Here is a 14,057-nt window from a genome sequence, read left to right on the forward strand (position 1 = left end):
GGCTTGGAGTAAGGGTGGTGGGAAGGGCGTGGAGGAGAGGAAAAGCACAAACTGTCCCTATGATCCCCCCATAATTGGAGGGATGCTCCCAGAGACAGGCTAATGTTGACGAGGTCAAGGGAGAGAACAGGGAAAGACTCTTTGACCCTTGGCGAGACTCACTTGCCTGCCATCATGCCATATGTTCTCCATACGAGACACCTTTGTACAATGCTTTGTAGTGACCTTGGGAAATCACTTCCATCTGGAAGCCTGGGGTGAGTCACAGGAAGGCAATATGCAATTTCTCAAGTTTGCGTTTGACTTGGACTATCAAATCTACATTCTGACCCTTATGAAACACTATTACCCAATAGCACCTTGATGGATGCAATATTAGTAAATTAAAAGCACAAGAAAGAATTAAAAACTCTAATTTCCTTCAAATGCATATGGTTGGACATATAGAGAAGTCACAGTTGGATGCAGCTGCCAGCTTGACTTTGAGAGGATGGCTGACTCTGGGAAGCTCATAGCACTTGGTCAACACAGGAGCAAAGTGCTAGGGTTTGGAAAGGCAGTGGCTGGGTGGGAGAAGGTGTTGCATGCACTATTTTTCTTTCTGGTATCTGTCCCAAGGGATCCATTTGATATTGACACCTGAACTTTGTGAGATAGCCAGATCCTGGCTTCTGTACAAATATCATGATGCAAACCAGCTGGGATAAAAGCAGTTACCATGGAAAGCCCAGTCTTTGGTTTGGAAAGTAAAAGTGATATTTATGATGACCACAGCTATGGCTTGTACAAATGCACTTCCTGGAAAGTTTCTGTATCCTGAACTTTAGCATTGCTTTTTTCTTTTCTTTTTTTCCCTTTGCCCTGTGGAATTTGGCAAAAGAAGAATTCAAAATCGGATTGAAAATATTACCTTCCCAGTTAACAGCTAAAACAGGAGGTCTTGATTTATTCAAACCATATTTTCTGAAGACAAATTTAACTCTAAATGGAGAAACTGCATAAAGGTCAAGTTTTGTCTTGGATACTTTGAAAGAGTTGCTAAGCATCTTGTCCCCCATGGAGCCTGGGTTGACACCAGGAGGTGTTGTATGTGTTATTTCTGCATAACCATTTTTCCACAACTTACTAACGAGAAGTGAATTATGGCTACAGAGAGCAAACACATCCTTATGTGGGCATAATCATAGTTGTGGCCACACCAGTCACGATAGCAGGAAGAGACTAGTCGTTTTAGTACACTGGACTAAGAACAGGGAGGACGTTAAGGGCATGGGAGTCTGCGTCGCCCCTTCAGAGAACCAGGTCCCACTTCCTACCTGCCACTTACTTACTGCGTGACCTCAGGCTGCAACAATTTCCTCAGTTGTGAATGAGAATAAAAATACCACGTGCTCCAAGTGTGTGCAAGGATTAAATGAAACCATGCATATAAAGCATTTATTGTCAGCTCATTGTTTAAGCCACTAAGTGTAGAAATCCATAACTGAAACACTGAACAAGAAATAAACTTGTATATATTAAGTTAAAAAATACAGCCTATAGTACAATAAAATCTAAAAAGTAAAATAAATCAAAAGGAAGACTCCGGTGGAAGTGAAATGGGGAAGACAGGACAGCAGAAACAAGCAGATCAAGCTGATACATTCTCCGGCTTTAGGGCTATTCCAATCTCAGAGGACAATCACCCAAGCCCACCTGCGGCTCCCTACCCCCACCACAGCAGCCCCCGAAAGCCTAACTCCTTCCTTTGTGCCCCTTTCTCATTTCATCCCAACCATTACGGCGGCTGGTTTTCAAAGTTACTCTGTTCGTTTGAATCCTCTCAGCCAACCCCTGAGATTCTTCTATTCCTACCTTCCTTTTCTTGGGAAAAAAATATATTTTTAAACTACTTAAGAGAGACCATACATTTAATTTTGGCAGATTAAAAGTCAGCTGTGTAAATAAACTACTGTAAAGGTATAAACTATACCTTATGCATCTCCTACACCAAAGATACCAAATTTCTAGGGCAGAAAATGGCGGCAAAGAGTTTAATTTATGCTTTTTTGATATCACATCTGCTAGTTTCCAAAAGTGAATGGGCAACACAAAGGCTTGAAAAAATAATGATTTGACCATGAAGTCCTCAGTGGTTACAGTCCAATCTCCCTCATTCCTTTCCTTCCCAAACTTTTCCAAGTAGCGGGCTCTGCTTCTCATTTTTACTTTCTTTCTCCACAAGTCCTTAATGAGTCTCTAGTCCCCACCATTCAACAAAATTGTTCTTCAATCTTGAACTCCTACAACGGCCTGAAACAAAGCCAATGGCATATATCTTTAACTACATGACCTCCAACTCTCACTTTCTGCATCAGGTTTGCTAGGTCACAAATAACCTCAGATTACTAAACACATTTTTTTTTTTTCCTAATTCTCTTTCTTCTTGACTTCTCTACTGCATTTAACATTGGCACCACTCCCTCTTCACTGAAATTTTCTCCTACTTTTATTGCCAGGACTTTATGCTATGCTGAGTCTACCACTTTTCCAAAACCTCAGGCAAGTTTTGTTTGCTCTTCTTTCTCCTAACTTTGTACATGTCCTAAAGTTCAGCCATAGGCCTTCTCCCTTAAGAGACAATCCATTGTCTGGCTTCACCATTTCCCCATTTCCATGACTCCCATCTCAAGAGCTCTCTCCTCATCAAAACACTGATATTTGCCACTTATCTCTAGAGCAGCGCTGTCCAGTAGAACTTTCTGAGATGGTGAAAGTGTTCGGTATCTGCATTGTCCGGTATTGTAGCCACTAGCCACATGTAGCTAACTGAGCATTTGAAATGTAGTTAGTGGGACTGAGGAACTGAATTTTTACTTTTATTTAATTTTTTTCCTGGTTCAGTCAATTCGATTTCTACTAATGGTGACCCCATATGTGTCAGAGTAAAACTATGCTCCACAGGGTTTTCAGTGACTGATTTTACAGAAGTAGATCACCAGGACTTTCTTCAAAGGTACCTCTGGGTGGACGCAAACTGCCAACTTTTGGGTTAACAGTTGAGTGTGTTAACTATTTGCACCACCCAAGGACTATTTAATTTTAGTTTATTTAAATTAAAACTTAATTCACTGCACATGGCTAGAGGTTACCATAATGGACAGCACAATTCTAGATAGTTTCACTTAAACACCATGATTTCAGGCTGAATATGGTCAACATGAAATGCCTTCCTGAGCTTCTTCCACCTCCCAACTTCTCTGTCCATGCACCACCTGCCCACCTCACACTCAAAACTTGAATCTTCTGTTTTTCCCGCTCTGATTCCTCAGAAGCAGCCTCCAATTCCCACAGGCTTTGCCTTAAAAGGTCCCTGCTGTCTGCCCCATCCTCTGCATCTCACTGCCACATCTGTTCAAGTCCTCATTTAAACCTACAGTCAGCCTGACTCTCTCACTCTAATATATCTTGCCATCATTGCCAATCTAATCTTACTTTAAAACTGCTCCACCATGTCACTCACCTGTCCAAATGCCTAGTGGCTCCCTATTTCCTCTTATTCAGAGTCAAAATCTTTGTTTTCAGAAAGACATCCAGGACAATATTGCCCCACAGGCCTGGTGAATGTTGTCTTCCATGACTCACCCCCACCCCCCCACTCACACTCACACTCACACAGACACACACATACATACACACACTCACACACACACATTCAACCCCCCTCATGAAGGGGATTAACTCACTTGTCCAGGAACATGTCATGCTCAACTCCTGCCTCAGGGCTTTTATTGACTTGTCAAATCCTGTCTTTCAAGACCCAGTGGAAGACTCACTTCCTCCACAAAGATTCTGAAGCCCTCCCTGACATATCAGGTCTCTGCATTCCTAGAGAATTTATAACAAATGTTATCTTGTCCTAATGACTGTTGTTCCATGTGTGCCATCCTTTTCTACCAGATTAGACTGGAAGGCAGTAGGGGAACACGTCTTCTCCTGAGAGTCTCCCGTAGGACTTAGCTCACAACTGAGCATGCAGTGGATGCTCAGTGCTTCACAAACACTCCTTGACTAATCAGCAAGTTCAGGATAAGAACTGGACATGAAAACATCTGAGAACTCAGTCAATATTAGACTCATATGGTTAATATTTTACTTTCTGCCTCCCACCCCCACGCCCCAACTCTCTGCTCCTCCCTCTATTCGTGCTGGCGTTTTCAAGCTCGAATTCCTCTCATTACTCTACCTCTTCCCTTTGACCAGAAGACCTGATTGCTCAGTGGTTAAGCACTCAACTGCTAACAGAAAGGTCAGCGGTTTGAACCCACCAGCTGCTCCTCAGAAGAAAGATGTGGCAGCCTGCTTCCATAAAGATTACAGCCTTGAAAACCCTATAGGGCAGTTCTACTCTGTCCTAAAGTGTTGCTATGAGTCAGCATCGACTCTACGGCAGTGGGTTTGGTTTGGATTTTTTCCCTTTGTCCAGGAGAAGATCAGAGCTACTCAAGGCAAGGTTGAGGTATAGAGTGTAGGATTGCCTGTTTTCTCCTGGTGACAATGGACACAGCAAATGCCTTGTTTGCCATGTAATCAACACAGTTCTATGGAGGAAGCTAATACACTATAGGGGAAAAATCACGAACAGATCTGTCACTTAGTAACTTTGTGCCATTGGGTAAACTATTTAGCCTCTACAGGCCTCATTTATTGGGCAGGTAGAATGGGGATAAGGTCTGTGGGTGGCACAAATGGTTTGCTCTCAACCATTAACCTAAAGATTGCCAGTTCAAACTCGCCCAGAGGAGCTGTAGAAGAAAGGTCTGGTGATCTCCTTCCATAAAGATTACAGCCAAGAAAACCCCATGTAGCTCATTTCTACTCTGTAACACATGGGATTGCCATGACTCAGAAGCAACTCCACAGCCCAGGGTTTGTTTCTTAGGTTTTAAAAATGAGGCTAAAAATATCTCTTCATAATCTTATAGGATAACTATGGGATGAAATGAAATAACAGCTGAAGAATGTTCAAGGATGGAGAAAGAATATAGGACTGGATGTACCACAGGGAGAACACACACACCTTAGGATGTCACTGGGCATTTTCATTTTAAAGGATGATCCAGAGGGCAATGTTTAAACTCAAAAAAATGATCAAAGTGCAAAATTGCAGACTGTGGAAACTAATCTGAAGGAGGAGTATCGTCTGGAAATCACAAAGAGCCCGTGATGGCTGCAGAGGGCCACACCGAGGGGAGAAGGAGATTTGGGCAAGCTGGCGTCCTCTCAGGAGTCCTACCAAGTAATAAGACAGAAAAGAGCTGTAAAGGGAAAGGAATGGTCCCCACACAGAGGCCAAGCTTGGCACCGTCCACCCAGCGGTAGAGGGAAAACTTCCTTTGGTTTCCCACCCACAGGAACTAAGGAGGAGTTTGTAGCTGAGTTTTCCTTTTTCTTTTGTTTCTCCAGATTTATAAAAACAGGCACAGGAAAAATGCACCCAACTTTTCACTGTAAAGGTTCACTTTATTATTTTCTCCCCGTAAACCCTGCATTTTGAAAGGTCTGAAAACGAAACCCTTGTGACATAGTAGTTAATTGCTACGGCTGCTAACCAAAAGGTCAGCAGTTTGAATCCACCAGGGGCTCCTTGGAAACCCTATGGGGCAGTTCTACTCTGTCCTATAGGGTCGCTATGAGTCAGAATCGACTCGACAGCAACAGGTTTTAAAATGAAACAGAATAGGAAATACATAGCCTAACACAGATCAGTTATGACATAAATGTTATTTGCCTTCTCAAATGTTAGTTGCACAGGTCTACTCTGATACACATGGGATCGCCATGAGTCAGTCTTCTCGAGTCCTTTTCCAAAAATCTTTGGGGCAAGATGTGCTTCAGAATTTTCCAGATCTTAGAAAGGTAATATGGTTTATATACTGTATACTGTATAATACCACTAGTGGAGTGTACTGCAGCATCCCACAATCAAACACATAGATAATTTATGTGACTATAAAATCTATAAAAGACTCATGCCAGTTTAGATGGCTTTCCTGCCAAATGAGTTCTGATCAGGTCAGATTTTGGCCCCAAATGAGTAGTGTAGAACTTTCAGCCTACAAAGCTTTTGAACTCAGGAATTCCAAAGCAATTGTGTACCTGTACTATATATTATTTTAGACAGTTTTTTTTTTTTTAGGAGATGGTCTTTTTTGAAAGTAAAACACAATTTCCATTAAGGTTTCTGAAATGTAAAAAATAGTGGGTAGAAACTGTTACCTCTTTAGAGACCTTGAGGCATTTGGTGACCTTAGGTTTTTAGAATCACCATTAAAAAAAATCTGAATAATAGTAAAAAATTAGTGTTCTGTTTTAAACATGATGTTTCTAAAATACTTTGATAAATTTTTGGGAACTCCTGTGGGTAAAGTGATCAACTGCTAAGTGAAAAGTCGGTGGTTCGAAGCCACCAGTGACTTCGAGGGAGAAAGATGTGGTAGTCTGCTTGAGTAAAGATTTACAGCCTTGGAAACCCTATGGGGTCACTATAAGTCAGAATCAACTCGATGGCAGTGGTTTTTCTTTTTTTGGTTCAAACCAGAGTTTATACTATAGGAATACATATAGTTTGCATAGTATAAACCAGAGTTTATACTAGAAAAAGCACGATTGCTATTTTGAATCAGATAAGTCTTTGTCGTGGGGGCTGTCCTATGCATTATAGGATGTATAGCAGGATCCCTGACCTCTACCCACTAGGTGCCAGTAGCAGCCCCCAGTACAATGGTGACAATGAAAAACATCTCTAGACACTGCCAGATTGCCCCTAGTTGAGAATCACTAGACATTCTTTAGGAATGGTTTGCTATTCTGAGGTTTCATCCCTCTCCTAGAGCTTCCTTTTACAAAATCCATTTCTGAGATTCTCCTTTAGTTATTTCCCAATGGCAGTGAAATTAAAAAAAAAAAAAAAAAAAGAAAACAAACCAGCAACAGGGTTACAGATATGGGTAAACTTCAAGAACATTTTCATTATAAGAGGTCAAACTACATGGTCAACTTATAAACAGCAGGTTTCTAACTGGCAACTAGATGCCCTGGCAATAAGCTAAATGTGGATAGCACATTAAAAAAAAAAAAAAATGAGTGTGTAATGTTCCCTTTTCAAACCTTTTTGGGCAAAGAGTACTGCTCTGCAAGCATTCCAGAATAATGACAGCCAATGTGCCGTTTGTCAACTTCCCCTCCTTCTCCTTTGAAAATGCAAACCAGACTCTTCCAGAACTTCTTCAGATACCATTTAATGAGTCTGGAATCAGATTCCGTTAGCACTCTGGAGTGGCTGCTGCCAGCAGCGGGGAGGGCTGAGCATCCAGACTCAGGGTTCCCTAGCTGCTCCAACTGGCACAGCGCCACTTTTATCCATTTTATATCATGGGCTTCTGAGGATGATTTCATTTGAACAGAGTTCTGCAGCTAAGAAGTTTGAAAGTCACAGGCCCAATGTGAGCCCCTATTACTACAGATGAGGAAACAGGAGTTCAGAAGAGGAGCAGAGCCAGGTTAGAGACCAGGGCTTTCAGGTGTGTAGCCAGACCCTTTTCTGCTATTCTAAGGAAGGCCGCCAAAGAGCTCCATCAAGATGTCTCTTAATCCCTACTGGGTCTCAGTTTCCTCATGTCTAACATGAGCACACATACTTGTTCAGGGAATGAATTTAGATGTAGTAAGTGCCTGGCATATATAAGAACCACATACCCCCAGATATGTGAATACTGCACTTCTTTTTCCTAGGAAGAGACTTCACGTGATTTCACCTAATCCTCCTGTGATTAGGGCCACAAGAAAAACCCCAGCTTACTGAACTATTCAGAGACTCTGGTACTATCATGCCCCAAAAGTATCTTCCTCTAACTGTGTAGACAGGCAAAGGCTGTAGAAGAGGGGTATAATTTGTCTTGAACCACAAACTTCCAAAGTACCAAAGGAAATGATCACACTTAAGGTTCTTCTCATTTTTGCTTCTCATTATGTTATCAATGTGAAATGGAGATGGAGCTGAGGCAGTGACTTCTAGATCAAGCTGAACTTCTCTATCCTGTTTCTGAATTCTTAATAAATCTAAAAGAATATACTTATAAGTGAAATTTTATATCACAGTAGAAATACTGTTGTTAGTTATCATCCAGTCAGCTCTGACTCATGGCGACCCCGTGTACAACAGAACGAAACACTGCTGAGTCCTGTGCCATATTCATGATCAAGTCCATTGTTGCTGCCACTGTGTATTTTGAGTACCACCACCCATCTGTCAGTTTGTCATACTATGGAGGTTTGCACGTTGCTATGATGCTGGAAGCTATACCACTGGTATTTCAAATATCAGCACAGTCACACATGGTTAACAGGTTTTCAGTGGAGCTTCCAGACTAAGAGAGACTAGGAAAAAAGTCCTGACAATCTACTTCCAAAAAATTAGCCAGTGAAAATCCTATGGATCACAACAGAATATCCATAAGCCAGACTCTCTGAGAAATTTCTGGAAACTTCAGTTTGGTGAGAACTAGCCTGAAAGGACTGATGAGTCCTCAGTTCACCTCAAGAAAAGAGGGTAAATGTAAGTGCTCCCAGTTGTTTCTCAGGAACATTCCCCAGGGCTTGGAATAACAGAAGCTGGAGACATGAGCAGGCTCTGGGACAGCATTTCAAAGACCAATTTCAACTCTACTGGAGTGTCTGAGAAGCACACAGATGCTGAGGTCCACGTAGAATGGCAAGGTGCCTTGGCTTTCCTAGGCAGCAGACAAGTCAAGGGAGGCTCTGCAGGTGTGGCTCTCAGAGGACCAGTCACACCAATCGGAGGAGAGGTCGCTGCACTCGCCATTCCAAGAAAACAAGAAGAAATGCTGCTATGAAAAAGTGAAACCCTGGGCTTTGGCTGCATCCAGATCTATTTCCTTCTCTGCTCCGGAACTACACACTCTGCCAAACCTGAACTACAACAAATACAATCCTTCTCTTCTTCCCTTGATCTGGGTCTGAAAGATTTGAACAGAGACCTACCCAGTTTCTAAGAGAATAGATTTCAAATCTTAATACTAGATCACCCTGTGTAAAGTGAAACAAAAATGAAAAAAAAAAAAAATACTGTTCACATGAAAAGTTCAGCTATTCAGTAGGGAAGATTGATTTGAGGAATCAGGGCAAATGTCCATCTTTAAACCATGATATGGAAGAAAATCTCTAAGTTGTATTGAAATGAGAATAAACTATTAATGTAACTATTTATAAACTTTTTATAAACTATTTATAAAACAAGCATAGGCAACAATGAAGATGGAACAATTGGCCAGTAAAAAGGAGTACAGTGGAGGCAATGTGGAGATGGGCTATGACTAAAACAAATAAGTAAAAAAGAACATGAGCGTGAGGAATTCAAATGGAAGACAAAAGAAAAATAGCAAAAATTTGACTAATGTGGGAGAAATGAAAAGGACAATGGGGTAGATATAGAAGATCCAAAATATGACTAATAATAATACCAGGACAAAGAGAAAAAACGAGGAAGTGATCATCAGAGACTACTATCTTTGGCTTCAGAGCAAAAGGGTACATTGAGTCCCAGGCAATATCCATGAAAAGGCACTCCCAGCTGGAAATCCTCATGAGATATTTTTAATTTTGATAGGGGAAAAATTTTATAAGCATCTTGGCTTAAAAATAATTACATAAATAAGGCAAACATCTAAAAATAAAAGTCAATAATCAAGTTGTAAATGTGGTATATACATACAAAGGTATACTAATCAGCCATAGAAAAGACTGAAGTTCTGGTATGTGCTATGACATAGATGAACCTTGAAAACATTATGCTGAATAAAATAAGCCAGACACAAAAGGACAAATATTGTATGATCCCACTTATATGAAATATCTAGAATAGGCAAATGCACAGAGACAGAAAGTAGATTAGTGGTTACCAGGGGCTGGGGGTGGGGGAGGAAGGGAAAATGGGGAGTTAATGCTCAGTGGGTGCATTAACCCCTAAAATTATGTTTGGGATGATGAAAAAGTTTTAGAAACAAATAGTTGTGTTAGTTGCACATCACTGTGGAGACAATTAATGCCACTGAATTGTACACTTAAAATTGTTAGAATGGCATATTTTATGTTACATATATTTTACCCCTTCCCCACAAAAAGAAAAAAGACACATAAGCTGAATTCAGACAAATTGCCTTTTATATTTTTAGACTCAGGCATGTAAGGGCTTAGAAAATGTATTTTGCATATACCCTTATTGGTAAAATTTTATTTAACTCTATACTCTTTCTTTAATATAATGGCAAATATTTTAAGCTTTGATACAGTCTATGTAGCAACTACTCAATTCTGCCACTGTAGTGTGAAAGCAGCCATAGGAAATATGTAAAGAAATGGACAGGGCTGTGTTCCAGTAAGGAGCCCTGGTGGCACAGTGGTTAAAGGGCTTGACTGCTAACCAGAAGGTCAGCAATTCAAAACCACCAGTGGCTTCCAGAGAGAAAGATGTAGCAGTCTGCTTCCGTAAGGATTTACAGCCTTGGAAACCCTAAGGGGTTGCTGTAAGTTGGAATTGACTTGATGGCAGTGGGTTTGTTTTTTTGATTTGATGTTCCAGTAAAACTTTATTTACAAAAACAGGCTGTGGACTATAGTTTGTTGACCCCTGTTCTACCTGATAGATACAGCAAAATCAAGTGCTAAAGAGTGAGTAAATTTAAGAGAGCAGTGAGTATTGCTAAATTAAGTTAAAGAAAGATAAAAAAGACGGGATAAGTAATACAAAAAACTTAACAGATATCGTCTATATTGAAAGTGGAAGATTTTATTAACCAAGACATAGATGTGGGTCTCAGGGAGAAGGGACAATAAAAAATGTGTTAAACTTCTTATTTTATGTGGGCACAGGTAGGATGATGGACTGGTGGTGAGAGAGAAAGAAAGGTTAAAAATGCGTTTGAAGGATGGAATACTCCCAAACTCATTCTATGATGCCAGCATAACTCTGACACCAAAACCAGGTAAAGACACCATAAAAAAAGAAAATTACAGACCATTATCCCTCATGAACATAGATTCAAATATCCTCAACAAAATTCTAGCCAATAGAATTCAACAACATATCAAAAAAAATAATTCACCGTGACCAAGTGGGATTCATACCAGGCATGCAGGAATGGTTCAACATTAGAAAAACAGTCAATGTAATCCATCACATAAATAAAACAAAAGACAAGAACCACATGATCTTACCAACTGATGCAGAAAAGGTATTTGACAAAGTCCAACACACTTTCATGGTAAAAACTCTGAGCAAAATAAGAATAGAAGGGAAATTCCTCAACATAATTAAGGGCATTTATATAAAGCCAACAGTCAACATCATCATAAATGGAGAGAATCTGAAAGCATTCCCCTTGAGAATGGGAACCAGATAACGATGCCCTTTATCACCACTCTTATTCAACATTTTGCTGGAGGTCCTAGCCAGAGCAATTAGGCTAGAAAAAGAAATAAAGCACATCCAAATTGGTAAGGAAGAAGTAAAAGTATCTCTATTTGCACATGATATGATCTTATACACAGAAAACCCTAGAGAATCCACAAGAAAACTACTGGAACTAATAGAAGATTCCAGCAAAGGATCAGGATATAAGATAAACATACAAAAATCAGCTGGATTCCTCTACACCAACAAAGACAAATTTGCAGAGGAAATCACCAAATCAATACCATTTACAATAGCCCCCAAGAAGATAAAATACTTCGGAATAAATCTAACCAGAGACGTAAAAGACCTATACAATGAAAACTACAAGACACTACTGCAAGAAACCAAAAGAGACCTGAATAAGTGGAAGAACATACCTTGCTCACGGATAGGAAGACACAACATTGTGAAAATGTCAATTCTATCCAAAGCGATCTACAGATACAATGCAATCCCGATCCAAATTCCACCAGCATTTTTTAATGAGATGGACAAACAAATCACCAACTTCTTATGGAAAGGGAAGAGGCCCCAGATAAGTAAAGCATTACTGAAGAAGAAGAACAAAGTGGGAGGCTTCACACTACCTGATTTTAGAACCTATTATACTGCCATGGTAGACAAAACAGCCTGGTACAGGCACAACAACAGATACATAGACCAGTGGAACAGAATTGAGAATCTGGACATAAATTCATCCACCTATGAGCAGCTGATATTTGACAAAGGCCCAAAGTCAGTTAACTGGGGAAAAGACAGTCTCTTTAACAAACGGTGCTGGCATAACTGGATATCCATCTGCAAAAAGCTGAAATAAGACCCATACCTCACATCATGCACAAAAAAAAACCCAAAATGGATCAAAGACCTAAATATAAAATTGAAAACGATAAAGATCATGGAAGAAAAAATAGGCACAATGCTAGGAGCCCTAATACATGACATAAACAAAATACAAAACATTACTAACAATGCACAAACACCAGAAGAGAAACTAGATAACTGGGAGCGCCTAAAAATCGAACACTTATGCTCATCAAAAGACTTCACCAAAAGAGTCAAAAGACAACCTACAGACTGGGAAAAAAATTTTGGCTACGACAAACTCGATCAGCATCTAATCTCTAAAATTTACAAGATACTGCAAAACTTCAACAACCAAAAGACAAATAACCCAATTAAAAAATGGGCGAAGGATTCAAAGAGGCACTTCACCAAAGAAGACATTCAGGGGGCTAACAGATACATGAGGAAATGCTCAGGATTATTAGCCATTAGAGAAATGCAAATCAAAACTACAATGAGATACCATCTCACCCCAACAAGGTTAGCATTAATCTGAAAAACACAAAATGAGAAATGTTGGAGAGGCTGTGGAGAGACTGGAATACTTATACACTGCTGGTGGGAACGTAAAATGGAACAACCACTTTGGAAATCGATTTGGCGCCTCCTTAAAAAGCTAGAAATAGAAGCACCATATGATCCAGCAATCCCACTCCTTGGAATATATCCTAGAGAAATAAAAGCTGTCACACAAATAAATATATACACACTCATGTTCATTGCAGCACTGCTCACAACAGCAAAAAGATGGAAACAACCTAGATGCCCATCAATGGACAAATGGATAAACAAATTATGGAATACTATGCAACAATAACGAACAAGGATGAATCTGGTAAACATCTCATAACATGGTTGAATCTGGAAGGCACTATGCTGAGTGAAATTAGTTGCAAAAGGACAAATATTGTATGAGACCACTATTATAAGAACTCAAGAAATGGTGTAAACACAGAAGAAAACATTCTTTGATGGTTATGAGGGTAAGGAGGGAGAGGGGCATTCACTAAGATAGTAGATAAGAATTATCTTAGGTAAAGGGAAGGACAACACACAATACAGGGGAAGTCAGCACAACTGAACTAAACCAAAAGCTAAGAAGTTTCCAGAATACAACCAAACACTTCGAGGGACAGATAGCAGGGGCGGAGGTCTGGAGACCATGGTTTCAGGGGACATCTAGGTCAATTGGCATAACAAAGTTTATTAAGAAAATGTTCTGCATCCCTCTTTGGTGAGTGGCATCTAGGGTCTTAAAAGCTAGTGAGCGGCCATCTAAGATACATCGATTGATCCCAACCCAACTGGAACAAACAAGAACAAAGAACATGAAAGGAAACTATTAGCCCAAGAGACAGAAAGGGCCACATAAACCAGAGACTCCATCAGCCTGAGACCAGAAGAAGCAGATGGTACCCAGCTACCACCAATGACCTCCCTGACAGGGAACACAACAGAGAGTCTCTGACGGAGCAGGAGAAAAGTGGGGTGCAGAACTCAAATTCATGTAAAAAGACCAGACTTAATGGTCTGACTGAGACTGGAGGGACCCCGGAAGACACAGTCCCCAGACTCTCTGTTAGCCCAGAACTGAAAATATTCCCAAAGCCAGCTCTTCAGACAAAGATTAGACTGGACTATGGGACATAAAATGATACTTGTGAAGAGACTGCTTCTTAGCTCACGTAGATACATGAGA

At 40.3% G+C, this 14,057-nt stretch overlaps 1 protein-coding gene and 1 non-coding gene across 2 annotated transcripts in view; both read right to left on the reverse strand.

The window, feature by feature from the left end:
* The window catches only part of ADRA1A (adrenoceptor alpha 1A), a 126,131-nt gene that overhangs the window by 100,360 nt on the left and 11,714 nt on the right, over nt 1–14,057 (reverse strand). The window lies entirely within an intron of this gene.
* On the reverse strand, nt 1,965–2,098 carry LOC111821591 (small nucleolar RNA SNORA13). Its single transcript, XR_002824957.1, has one exon. It is a non-coding gene; the product is annotated as a small nucleolar RNA SNORA13 (small nucleolar RNA).

Source organism: Trichechus manatus, unplaced genomic scaffold (genome assembly GCF_000243295.1).
Source record: "Trichechus manatus latirostris isolate Lorelei unplaced genomic scaffold, TriManLat1.0 scaffold00091, whole genome shotgun sequence".
Taxonomy (NCBI): Eukaryota; Metazoa; Chordata; class Mammalia; order Sirenia; family Trichechidae; genus Trichechus; species Trichechus manatus.